This window comes from Salmo salar, chromosome 05, assembly GCF_965601325.2.
Source record: "Salmo salar chromosome 05, fSalSal1, whole genome shotgun sequence".
Lineage (NCBI taxonomy): Eukaryota > Metazoa > Chordata > Actinopteri > Salmoniformes > Salmonidae > Salmo > Salmo salar.
Window position 1 is genome coordinate 42,861,599 of NC_138295.1, and position 13,135 is coordinate 42,874,733.

Genomic DNA, 13,135 nt, shown 5'->3' on the forward strand with positions numbered 1-13,135 from the left:
TGTCAGCAGTTCCTGCAAGAGGAAGGCATTGATGCTATGGACTGGCCCGCCCGTTCCCCAGACCTGAATCCAATTGAGCACATCTGGGACATCATGTCTCGCTCCATCCTCCAACGCCACGTTGCACCACAGACTGTCCAGGAGTTGGCGGATGCTTTAGTCTAGGTCTGGGAGGAGATCCCTCAGGAGACCATCCGCCACCTCATCAGGAGCATGCCCAGGCGTTGTAGGGAGGTCATACAGGCACGTGGAGGCCAAACACACTACTGAGCCTCATTTTGACTTGTTTTAAGGACATTACATCAAAGTTGGATCAGCCTGTAGTGTGGTTTTCCACTTTAATTTTGAGTGTGACTCCAAATCCAGACCTCCATGGGTTGATAAATTGGATTTCCATTGATTATTTTTGTGTGATTTTGTTGTCAGCACATTCAACTATGTAAAGAAAAAGTATTTAATAAGATTATTTCTTTCATTCAGATCTAGGATGTGTTGTTTAAGTGTTCCCTTTATTTTTTTGAGCAGTGTATATACAGTATATATGTAAATACTGGTGTGTATAGACAGTATATGAATATAAAAGGTGTGTACTGCAGTAGTTATATAGGATCAGCCTTGACTAGAATACAGTATATATACTGAACATAAGTATAAATGCAACATGTAAAGTGTTGGTCACATGTTTCACGAGCTGAAATGAAAGATCCCAGAAATGCCCATTCGCACATAAAGCTTATTTCTCTCAAATGTTGTGCACAAATTTGTCTATATCCCTGTTAGTGAGCATTTCTCTTTTGTCAAGATAATCCATCCTCCTGACAGGTGTGACATATCAAGAAGCTGATTAAACAGCACGATCTTCACACATGTGCACCTTGTGCTGGGGACAATGTAAGGCCACTCTAAAAGGTGCAGTTCTGTCACACAACACAATGCCACAGATATCTCAAGTTGAGGGAGTGTGCAATTGGCATGCGGACTGCAGGAATATCCAACAGAGCTGTTGCCAGATAATTGAATGTTAATTTCTCTACCATAAACTGCCTCAACATTTCGGAGAATTTGCCAGTACCGTCAACCGGCCTCACAACCGCAGGCCACGTGTAACCACGCTGCCCAGGACCTCCACATCCGGCTTCTTCACCTGCGAGACCGTCTGAGGAAGGGGTGTGCTGCTGAGGACTATTTGTCTCAAAGCCCTTTTGTGGGGAAAAACTCATGACTGGCTGGGCCTGGAACCCAATTGGATGGGGGCCTATTCCCTCCCAGGGCCACCCATTGTTACGCCACTGCCCAGTCTCGTCAAATCCATAGATTAGGCCCTAATGATTTTATTTCAATCAACTTATTCCCTTCTGTGAAATGTAACTTTGGGTAAAATCTTTGAAATTGTTGCATTTATATTTTTGTTCAGTATACATAGGAAGTGGGTAAACTATGCAAACATAATTCAAGTGACCAGTGTTCAATGACTACGCACATAACATATATAGGGCAGCAGTCTTTAAAGGTGCAGGGTAGAGTACTGGGTGGTAGCCAGCTAGTAACAATGATTAAGTCCAGGGCAGGCTAGTGGTGACTATAACATTCTGATGGCCTGGATTGCATTTTTTTCCCCCCCGTCTCTTGGTTCCAGCTTTTATACACTTGTACGGTCTCCGCCTTCTAGATGGTTGCGGGGTGAACAAGCCGCCAGTGATGTGTTGGGCTGACCACACCCTCTGGAGAGCCCTGCAGTTGCGGACGGTGAAAATGCCATACAAGGCGGCAACACAGCCCAACAGGATGCTCTCAATAGTGCATCTGTAGAAGTCCCTAAGGGTTTTAGGGGCAAAGCCTAAATTTCTGCCTCGCGAGTTTGGAGACTGTTGCACCTTCACCACACCGTCTGTGTGGATGGACCATTTCAGGTTGTCAGGGATGTGCACACCTAGGAACATGAAGCGTTTCACTCGATGTAGATGAGGAACTTCAGAACAGTCCATTCAGCTAGAAATATTCCATGTAGAAAACATGCAGAATAAGCAATCACACCAGCATCACCCATTAAAATTATCTGCAAGTCAGTTACTCAACATGGCCCTGGTTTGGTTATATAACAAACTGTCATCAATGTAAAAACTACAGTTCTACACTAACCAGTCAGAGTGGTTTCCAGTTAACATTATTTCAATGCTATTAGCTAAAATCTATTATAATTAATGACAAAATAAATTTACAAAGTTCAATTTTATTGTTCACTGATTGAGAAGGTCCCCATGTTTATGCAGTCGGGACCATAGTCAAGGCAAAACATTCAACAATTCATTATGTGGTACATTTGTTCAGAAACCAGACATTGCAAGACAAGAGGATTATGCAATGACACTCCAGGATGTGTCAAAGGGCCATGTGAACACAGCTGATGGTGGCTGAGACAAACAGTCTGGCCTGGAGTTTAGTGAATCATCTGCAGGATGTAACATTCTGTACACCACCCAAGTCCAGAAAGAAACAATCCTGTGGCATCCTGTTGACACAATATACATTCAACATATTGCAAATGCAAGCATCTCAGCTCTACTAGTCAGATTGTTGTAGATAAACTACTTGAACTGAAGTCCTGTTCTATCCTCCCAGAAAAAAAACTTGAACTACATTAACTTGAAGTTCAGGCATCAATTACTGTCCAAGCTGCTTCCTGCTTTTTGTCCGTCTTTGGAAGACAAATCATAAAGAATAAGCAATAGAGAGTGAGCAATTCAGGAAAGAACTGTGCTCAGGGTTACAAAGACTCTGCACTAAACAGTAAGTGGTGATAATTGTTTTACTTCACAGTACATGTTTGTCATTTAGCTGCACAAAATCTGATCCAGCCTCACCTTCAATGGAGTTGTCGCATTCCATACAATCTGCATCGTCTACCAGAAATAAAGGAATCCAATTAGTCCTAAGTAAATACCATGTAGACAGTAAGTGCCATTACAAAATTGTGCTCAGAGTTCAAAAGTCTTCACCAACAGTAAGAAAGCTGGGTTAAAGCTATTAAGCTCTCATCAATGCACAGTACAATATATACTACTTGCATTCAAAAATTCTATTCAGATGTTTGTGCATTACCTTGCATCGACTCAATGAAACAGCAATCCAGTCCAAGCAGCACCATGTTTGGTCAACCTTATCCCAATGGAGGACAAAGGAGAATGCATATGAGCAATATATACATAACTTAGGAAGCAAGCCATTAAGAACTGTGCTCAGGGTTCTTCACAATAAGTAGGTGATAAAAACCTCACTGCCAAGTACATGTTTATTTTGTTAAGATAAGCCTTATCGATCCTCACCTTCTATGCTTCAACTCCATTGAATGTCAAACAATCAGCATGTATTCCTGAAATGAAAAGACAGGTTAGGAATAATCTTAGTCCATATAGTACACAAATACAATTTAGAGGCCATAACAGCATTTACAAAATGTGCTCAGAGTTAGAACATAATGTCTTCACCAACAGTAAGAAAGCTGGGTTAAAGCTTTAAAGCTCTCATCACTGCACAGTGCATTTTCACGATAGCCCTATGGCTTCAAAAATCAATGTAGATGTTATAGTATATTACCTTTAAATACAATGTATACAGTAAGGCATTGTGGATGGGCAAGTAATCTCAGTTTAAAAGTAAACAGTAAAGCGATAAAGCTGTGCACAGTACATGTTTTTTTATAGTTATAATAATTCAGTGTCATCTTCAATGGCGTTTACCTGGATATTTTTTTGCTGAAATGCAAGCAGTCCACCAAATTGTGTTCTTTCCTGAAATAAATTAAGAAAATGACTAAAGGCCCAACAGCGAGCCGTGTAGGACTACAATGTAAATATTAACCATTTTACAATGTGCTCAGAGTTTAAAAGTCTTCACCAACAGTAAGAAAGCTGGGTTAAAGCTATAAAGCTCTCATCAGTGCACAGTACATGTTTAGCTATAACTATTCTCATCCATCCTCACCTTCAATACCTTTTCCATTTAACCATCAAGCCAGTCCCAGCAGTTCCATGCTTAGTCTACATTAGAGGAATAAGAACCCTAGTGAGCAGTACATAAATACAGTGTAGACAATACCAGCCATTAGAAATTGTGCTCAGTGTTAGAACATAATGTCTTCACCAACAGTAAGAAAGCTGGGTTAAAGCTATAATGCTCTCATCAATGCACAGTACATGTTCATGGCGTTAATCTATAACTACTGAGCCATCCTCACCTTCAAACACATTGAATAGAGTTGAATCACCTTCAATGGAGTTGATGGAGCATGCTTTCCTGAAATGCAAAGGAAATGCTCAAAACGTACAATACCTGAAGCCATGTAAAGCATTTGGTAAACAGTAACAGGCTTTAAAATAGTGCTCAGTTTTTTTTTTTTAGGAAGTCTCTTCACCATACAATAAGAATGATGTGTTAAATAAGCATCACAGCACTGTACATCACATTAGTAAAAAAGTTATTTATGCTCACCTTAAGAGTTGATGCAATTCTTTCAGTCCGCATGCTTGCATGAAATGCAAAGGAAAGAATGTCATTAATGTCAGGACTTAAAATAAAAAGTATCTACACTCATGTGGATTGCTTTAATTGTATATTTGTTAGCCCTTCTACTAGGGCTGCCCCAGTGTGTAGGTGCAGACCACTCTCAGAAGGGCACAGTTCTGCTACAGCTCAGCACCAACAGCCACTAAAACAGTATCTGCTAGACCAGGCCACATTAGCAGAGCCTTCCTCTTCCAGCAGTGTAACACTAGTTCAGGCATTGGCTGGCCTGTACAGCTGACTACCGCTGGATTAATAAAACCCAATCATGAAAACCTAATTAACTTTACGTTTTGAATGTAAGGATGTGGGAGACAACTACCTTGAAAGGGATCATGTTATTCCCATTTGAAGCCCTCCCATGTCTGAAGACCTGAATAGTGGCATAACCTGTGAGGGTAAAGACAAGGAATGCATGAGTTGTGACGTTATTGCATTATAACAAATGGTATCCATCTCGGTTTTACACACTGGCTAGCCAACTTGGCTACAATAACTAACTAGGCCCATCTTTTGCACGGCACCACGTGTCATCTAGGCCTTGCATGTGAAACGTGCCAGTCATTTTACAGGCTAGTTAGCCGTGGCAACTTATCGCCAAAACTAGTAAATGGCAGCCAATAAAACACAACTGTTAGCTGAACGAGTTAGCTGGACGTCATTTAAAAATTACTTATCTAGATATATTTTAGCCAGTACTAGAGGCAGCATTGGTTCAGCATTTTTTTGTCTAAGGTTTAGCTAGGAGCTTCCTTACCACTTAATGTTATAGCCATTTGTCTTGCCTGACGACTAAAACTAAATTCTTCCGATCATCTGTTCACTAGGTAACGTTAAATAGCTACTTCATTGCGGAAAGAAACTAACCGCCGTAGCGTTTGGCCGGAGCAAGGATAGCCAGCCAATAATATATCAATACCGGCTCCATTCCAACTTCCATAAACGCAAGCAACTATTGCCATAGACGACGACTCACCTCTTTTCCACTCATGTCTGCAAAGAGACCGCTGTTCCGGCACTTGCAAATTTATAGTCCTCCTCGGCACCATAGAATACATGTTCCGTAATGAATTGTGGGATAGCTCTGTACCTCCAAGAAATGCGGTCTATTACTGCGTTCATGTATAATCGGAACAAGGAAACTCGGAAATGTCCAACTTTCTAACTGGTCCACATTTCCGTGGACTATTGGTACGTTCAAGACAACTGGGAATTTGGGAAAATAAGAGGTCAAATCATGACTTCAGTGATCTTCAAGTCGGAAAATTGGAGCTCTAAAAAGAGTCTTAAGTTCCCGAGTTGGAGCTCGTTTTTTCCCGTGTTCCCAGTTGTCTTGAACGCACTGAAGTCAGAGATTTCCGAGTTCAAAACAACTGGGAACTCGGGAAAAAAAATACTTCCGAATGGGAAACATCTTTTGAACGGACATCCAACCCTGAACGCCCCATAGCATATAGGCCTACCTCCAATAAATGTAACCAGCTGTAGCTAGGTTTCGATCAAATTAGCAATAGATTTTCATGCAAATATTCTAAAATCCACATAAAAAGAATATGCTGCAGAGATATTTTTCCATCAAATGATTTGTTGCAGATAAAAGGCTGTGCGTGATGTACCAAATGCAAAATACATTTGCATTTTCAACTCTGATGGTTTTCTCACAAAAAAAAATGTGGTATTATATACACTGAACAAAAATATAAACTCAACATGTAAAGTGTTGGTCCCTTGTTTCATGAGCTGAAATAAAAGTTCCCAGAAATGTTCCATACTCACAAAAAGCTTATTTATCTTAAATGTTATGCACAAATTTGTTTACATCCCTGTTAGTGCGCATTTCTCCAAGATAATCCATCCACCAGACAGGTGTGGCATATTAACAAGCTGATTAAACAAATGCACCTTGTGCTGGGGAAATAAAAGGCCACTAAAATGTGTCAAACAACACAATGCCACAGATGTCTCATGTTTTGAGGGAGCGTGCAATTGTGCCCCGTGGTGGGGTTATGGTATGGGCAGGCAGGCCGGCAGGCATAAGCTACAGACAACAAACACAATTGCATTTTATTGAAGGAAATTTTAATGCACAGAGATACAGTGACGAGATTCTGATGCCCATTGTCGTGTTATTCATCTCCCGCCATCACCTCATGGTTCAGCATGATAATGCAAGGCCCCATGTCGCAACGATCTGTGCACAATTCCTGGAAGCTGAAAATGTCCTAATTCTTCTATGGCCTGCATACTCACCAGACATGTCACCCACTGAGCATGTTTGGTATGCTCTGGATCGACGTGTACGACAGCGTGTTCCAGTTCCCGCCAATAACCAGCAACTTCGCACAGCCATTTAAGAGGAGTGGGAAAACATTCCACAGGCCACAATCAACAGCCTGATCAACTGTATGCAAAGGAGATGTGTCGCGCTGCATGAGGCAAATAGAGACCCACAGTGGAGGTGTCATAATACCCATGAAACCTAGTGTAACCAATGTAAAATGGCGGTGGTGCGCGCTAATAGCATTTCAATCAGTGACGTCACTCGCTCTGAGACTTGAAGTAGGGTTTCCCCTTGCGTTGCAAGGGCCGCGGATTTTGTGGCGTGATGGGTAACGATGCTTCGTGGGTGTCAGTTGTTGATGTGTGCAAGGGTCCCTGGTTCGAGCCCGGGTTGGGGCGAAGAGAGGGACAGAACCTGCACTGTTACACTAGCAGTCAAACAGAAATGGTTCCAATTGTTTTTCCACCATTCATTTTTCCAATAAGGGATTTTACAAACACTTAAAATAAGGTCTGTTTCGTGTAGGCTTACTGTGACGTTTTGATAACCATGTATATCTCTCTCGACGGGCCTCCCGAGTGGCACAGTGGTCAAGGCACTGCATCGCAGTGCTAGCTGTGCCACTAGAGATTATGGTTTCGAGTCCAGGCTCTGTCGCAGCCGGCCACGACTGAGAGACCCATGGGGCGGTGCACAATTGGCCCAGTGTCGTCCAGGTTAGGGGAGGGTTTGGCCGGCAGGGATGTCCTTGTCCTATCGCACAGTAGCGACTCCTGTAGCGGGCCGGGCGCAGTGCACGCTGACACGTCGCCAGGTGTACAGTGTTTCCTCCAACACATTGGTGCGGCTGGCTTCCAGGTTAAGTGGGCATCGTGTCAAGAAGCAGTGCGGCTTGGCTTGGTTGGGTTTCGGATGACGCACGGCCTCTCCCGAGTCCGTATGGGAGTTGCAGTGATGAGACAAGACTAACGTGGATACCATGAAATTGAGGAGAAAAAGGAGTAACAAATAAAATAAAAATCAACATACACATAAAAATGATCAACATACACGTCTATTTACTCTCAGATTCAAAAAGGCTAATTAGCACAAACGTAGACATCATGCAAGACTACAAATCCCTGCAAGCTCCTGCACGTCATCTCTAGCTGACACCTTTGCTAATATGTATTGTGTCAACATAAAACTTGCACGAGACAGTTCACAGAATTGTCAATTTAAAGAAATGTAGCCAATTTATTCACAACTACATTTAGCTGTGAATAGATAGTTATTCCAGAGATTCTTACCTTTGCCTCGATTCGGCTGTCTCACCCAGATCATGGCATTTGTAGTTCTTTATGATAGCCATATTATCAGCTAATTAGCATTTCATTTTTGTGGTGTAAATACAGGTAAATATATTGATAAAAGTCACCTTGTCCTAGAGAGATTTATTATCAAAACGTCACATCAGGGTAAGCCTACACAAAACACAGCCCTTATTTTAAGTGTTTCAAAAATCCCCTATGGGAAAAATTGTGAAGAAACGATTGGACAGCAAGGTTTTAATGGGTAGTATGACTCGTACTCTATAGTCACATCAGATTCTGACTGATTTTCTGATCCACGCCCCTACCTTTTTTTTAAAGGTTTCTGTGACCAACAGATGCATATCTGTATTCACAGTCATGTGAAATCCATAGATTAGGGCCTAATGAATTTATTTTAACTTGACTGATTTCCTTATATGAAAAATGTAATCTTTGAAATTGTTGCATTTATATTTTTGTTCAGTGTAGTTTAACTTTCTTTGGCTTTTACAAACCAACAGTCTAGCTTGCTAGATAGCTAGCGAGTTAACTTAGGTGGTGAAGCAAGGCGTTGTTATGTTTGTATCTGTGGGTGAGGGGTAGGTAGCCTATTTCAAGTACTACTTGACTTGTAGCTACTTTAGCTAGTTGTATTAGTTTGGTCTGGCTTTTTGAGAGGTTTCAGCGATCAACTGATTAGCATCCTCTCGAGTCATGAGTTTGCTTACTGTACTATGGGAAGACATTGATCTGTTTTCTGTTACCCTCTGGACAGCAGATCATTAGTATAGCTAGTAGGCAAGGTTATGTAACCTTATTTAGTCCTACCTCCTATGGTGGGTTTTAAATTAAATGGTATTCACGTTTGTTTTTTTTTAGGTACAATTACTGTTACGTTATTGATGCCAAATTGCAAACCTTATTTGCACCTTCTGTATTCAAGAACCAATGGGTGTGCCTGTCTTATCACCTCTTAACTAGGTAAACTGTTTCAACCTGGAACACTATTCTTCTGCTTTGGTCTGTTTCAGTCTGAAGGGTTTTGTCCCAGCCCATCTCTAACACCTGACTTAAATAATCAACATAATTAATCACTGCGATAGGCTGATTTGTAATAATGTATGAGATGGGCTGGAACAAAAGCTTCAGATCTTCTCCATGTGTAGGCTATTGCACTGGACTGTGTGGTGCAGTCTTTCATATGTGTAGTAGTTTGTTGCATCATATTTCTGAGTTTTCCATTTGTGTCAACTTTAAACTCAATCTAAGCCACAGACTAACTTCCTCCATTTTTGTACTTGATCTTTATAGACACAGACCCAAAGACATTCAAACAGCAAGCATCCCAAGTCTCTAATGGTCCCAATACTGGTTGATGTGCAGGCCTAAGTGAGCACACACTAAAATGGACCTACAGCTGTTGGTTGGGGGTAAGATTCTTCCATCATTCACACACAGTAGACATAGTATAAGCCACCATGTTGTCAACAAAATGCTGTCCTCAATTCTTTGTTTTGTATTGTGTAAGGCCCAATTTGTTAAAATGCTGTGATCACTCATCTTTAATGTTGTGATTCAGACACACGATGAGCATGATTTGAATGCTGCAACTGAGACTGAATGACGTTGAGGGACACGCGCTGAGACCCCGAGTGTGACTGGACATGGGCCGGGTATTTGTGACAACGACCTACAAGGGGTGAAAAAGCACAGCAACAACCACTTATGTTTATTCCATCCCTCTAGCTACCCCTTATTCCACACTGTGCCTTTTATTCTCCATGTTCCCTTAACTTCGGACACTTTGGAACTCTCCATCTTCTCTCAATAAACCCACCCTGCCTATACTGGTTCCTTCACTTGTTCTTCCTATCTAGACTCAGTAACACATTTAAGTGTTGTGGTGTACTGTTTTTGCGAGCTTTTTTTCCCCCCACCTGTGTAATGCTGTCCTGCTTATTCTGGGATTCAGACTGAATGCAGTGGTAAATGTGCTTCTCACAATTGACAGCAGCAACATGGACCTGTTAAATTGACAAGATGAGTGTTGCCATAACTACTTTAGGCATGGCTTCCATGTTTTGAGTATGTTAGATGATTTTCTCATTCTGCTGGAGTTGATCTAGTATTTTAACTTACCCACCAAAAATCACAATATGCTGTTTTACATTGTTATTTGTGCTGGTCTAATTCCTAAAAATGAAAAGCAGAAGAATCTGTCAGCTCTGACATAGTAGTAATAATAGATCATATGGTGCTTTGATGCCACATGTTTGACATTGATTAATTTTATTTATTTCAAGTCAGCTGTTTATTGTATGTTATGTATATTGTTTAAGAAGTCTAAAATAGCAAACAATGTAATTGTTGGAGTTCAGGAGTTTGACTTGATTGACGCGTGACTAGGTGCATTCTTGTCAAATAAATATGCTTATTTATACATGAATATAGATCTGCAATGAGTTACTCTGGCTTTGAATCTGCAACAGAACACGTCAACAAATTAGTTCTGAATTAATAAAGCAGTGCATTCCCGACTCCAGGAATTGAAATAGTTTGTCGGTCATATAGTTGGCATTAATGATAAGGGATTAAATGTAGAGGATCTGGTAAAATAAAGGTATGTTGCTAATATCATCTAGGTAGCTAACGTTAGCTTGCTAACTTCTATGCAAAAACGAACCTAGTATTCGTTGCAAATTGTAAATCTGACTGCTACTAGGACAGTATTTTGTACAAGACACAACCAATTGCATAAAAAAAGCTAAGAAATATTAGTTTAAAATATGGAACAGTACATTAAAATGTTCCACATCTTTCATTTTGGATCAAGGTAGCTATAAGCTAGATAGCTGACAGCAAAGGTGTCGGCTAGAGATGATGCAGGACTTTGCAGACTTGCGTGATGTCTACTTTGATGCTAATGACCTTTCTTTTATACATAATCTGAGCGTAAATGGAGCCAAATATATTGATAAACGTCACCTTGTCCGAGAGAGATTTACACGGTTATCAAAACGTCACACCAGGGAAAGGGTACATGAAACAGACCTTTCTTGAAGTGGTTCTAAAATGAATGTTAAAAAACCCCGATTGGAACCATTTTTGTTTGACCGCTAGGCTTTATGGGTATTATTTTTATTTGTCACATGAGCTGAACACAACTGGTGTAGACTTTACTGTGAAATGCTTGTTTACGGGCCCTTCCCCAACGATGCAGAGATTACAAATAAAATAGTAACACAAGGAATAAAATACACAAGAATGGAGCTATATACAGGGAGTACCAGGTGGCATCCTATGATGGTGCCATGTTGAAAGTCACTGAGTTCTAAAGTAATGCCATTCTACTGCCAATGTTCAGCTATGGAGATTGCATGGCTGTGTTCGATTTTATACACCTGTCAGCAACGGGTGTGGCTGAAATGGCGCAATCCCCTAACTTGAAGGGGTGTCCACATACTTTTGTGTATATATAGTGTATGTACATGAAGGCAGGGTAAAGTGACTAGGCATCAGGATAGAAAATATGAGTAAAATAAACAGAGTAGCAGCAGCAAATGATGCGTGTAAAAGTGTGTTGTGTGTGTGTGGGAGTGTCAATGTAGTGTGTGTATATGGTGTGTGCATATATATAGTGAGTGTGCGCAGGATCAGTGCAGATAGTTTGGATACCATAAATTGCTAAAAAGTCAATATTATGGCTTGGGGGTTGAAGCTGTCTCGGAGCCTGTTGGTCCGAGAACCGATGCTAAGATACCATTTGCTGGACAGTAGCAGAGTGAACAGACTATGGCTTGGGTGATGGAGTCTTTGGCAGTTTTTCGGGCTTTCCTCTGACACCGCCTGGATAGCGGTCCTGGATTGGAGGTAGCTCGGCCCCAGTGATGTACTGGGCTGTCTGCATCACCCTCTGTGGATCTCAAAAACTAGACTTGGATCTGCATTAAGTAGTAATATCTTTCGCCACTATTGTCTTACAACACAACGGATAGCTCGAACCAGTCATGATAATTCAACAATACATAATTTTCAAGTTTCTTTCCAGCAAATGTCTTAGTTACATGATTGTATAAATAGCAAAGGAGTCTTGAAGTTGAGGGTGCAGTATCTATGAAGTTTAGCAATGAGGACGAAAACAATCATAGTTCAGCTAGCCAGCTAGTTATACAAGGAATACCGGGAAAAAACTTTGGGACAGCGTATAGCTAGCTATGCGCACTAGTCTAATTCCCTTTTATCAAGGGGCCATAGTTCATGTCCAGAAGCACGTCTTCGACTGCTCCTACAGGTTTGGTTAGGTACTGCAGTTTAACTGACGCCCGGCCCAGAAAGACAATTTCCATAGATGGCCACATAGAGATGTCAGATTTGAACATTCCTAGTAAGACACTTTAGTCATCACATTTGTGCACAAAGCATCCATTGAATTATTCAAATAATTTTTTCTAAAGGACGATTTTTTTCCAATCACGCACAGCCAAAGATGTCATCAATGCTCCCTGTGCACGTGATGTTGGTCCATATAAACTAGATGCAAGCCGGATATACACTGTCCATGAATCGGCATATGCAAACGTGAGTTATAAGAACTGGAGACTATGTCCAAGATGTCCACCCGTTGTTTTGAAGGTAATATACCCATATGCTGATTCATGGACTGTCTATATCCTGGTTGCATCCGGTTTATATACACATCACATACGCGCCAGCACTCACAGGGAGCAGTGCATGGAGCAGTGCAAGCAGCAATGCATCCCCCCAAAAACATGGCAGACAATGGATGAATATAAAATGTTAATATCTTCGGCCGTGAATGAATTTTTTTGGGGCCTCAAATATTTCAATAATTCAAATGGATGTTTTGTGCACAAAAGGTGATGACTAAAGGGTCTTATTACAGTATATATATATATATTTTCTAATCTGGCCATGTATGGAAATGCTCTTTCCAGGCTGGGTGTCAGTTAATCTGCAGTATTGAAGCAAAACTGTAGCAGTC

At 41.1% G+C, this 13,135-nt stretch overlaps 2 long non-coding RNA genes and 1 other non-coding gene across 3 annotated transcripts; 1 reads left to right on the forward strand and 2 right to left on the reverse strand.

Moving 5' to 3' along the window:
- Positions 1-2,210: 2,210 nt before the first annotated feature.
- On the reverse strand, positions 2,211-11,247 carry LOC106604948 (uncharacterized). Its single transcript, XR_001328763.3, has 11 exons — positions 11,119-11,247; positions 5,318-7,806; positions 4,883-4,950; positions 4,489-4,522; positions 4,235-4,293; positions 3,982-4,037; positions 3,738-3,788; positions 3,324-3,370; positions 3,100-3,156; positions 2,862-2,900; positions 2,211-2,509 (listed from the first exon to the last, which is right to left on the reverse strand). It is a non-coding gene; the product is annotated as an uncharacterized LOC106604948 (long non-coding RNA).
- LOC123743259 (small nucleolar RNA SNORA74) lies at positions 4,613-4,812 on the reverse strand. The gene has a single exon (XR_006770067.1). It is a non-coding gene; the product is annotated as a small nucleolar RNA SNORA74 (small nucleolar RNA).
- On the forward strand, positions 9,321-9,840 carry LOC106604949 (uncharacterized). Its single transcript, XR_001328764.3, has 2 exons — positions 9,321-9,563; positions 9,713-9,840. It is a non-coding gene; the product is annotated as an uncharacterized LOC106604949 (long non-coding RNA).
- Positions 11,248-13,135: the final 1,888 nt, after the last annotated feature.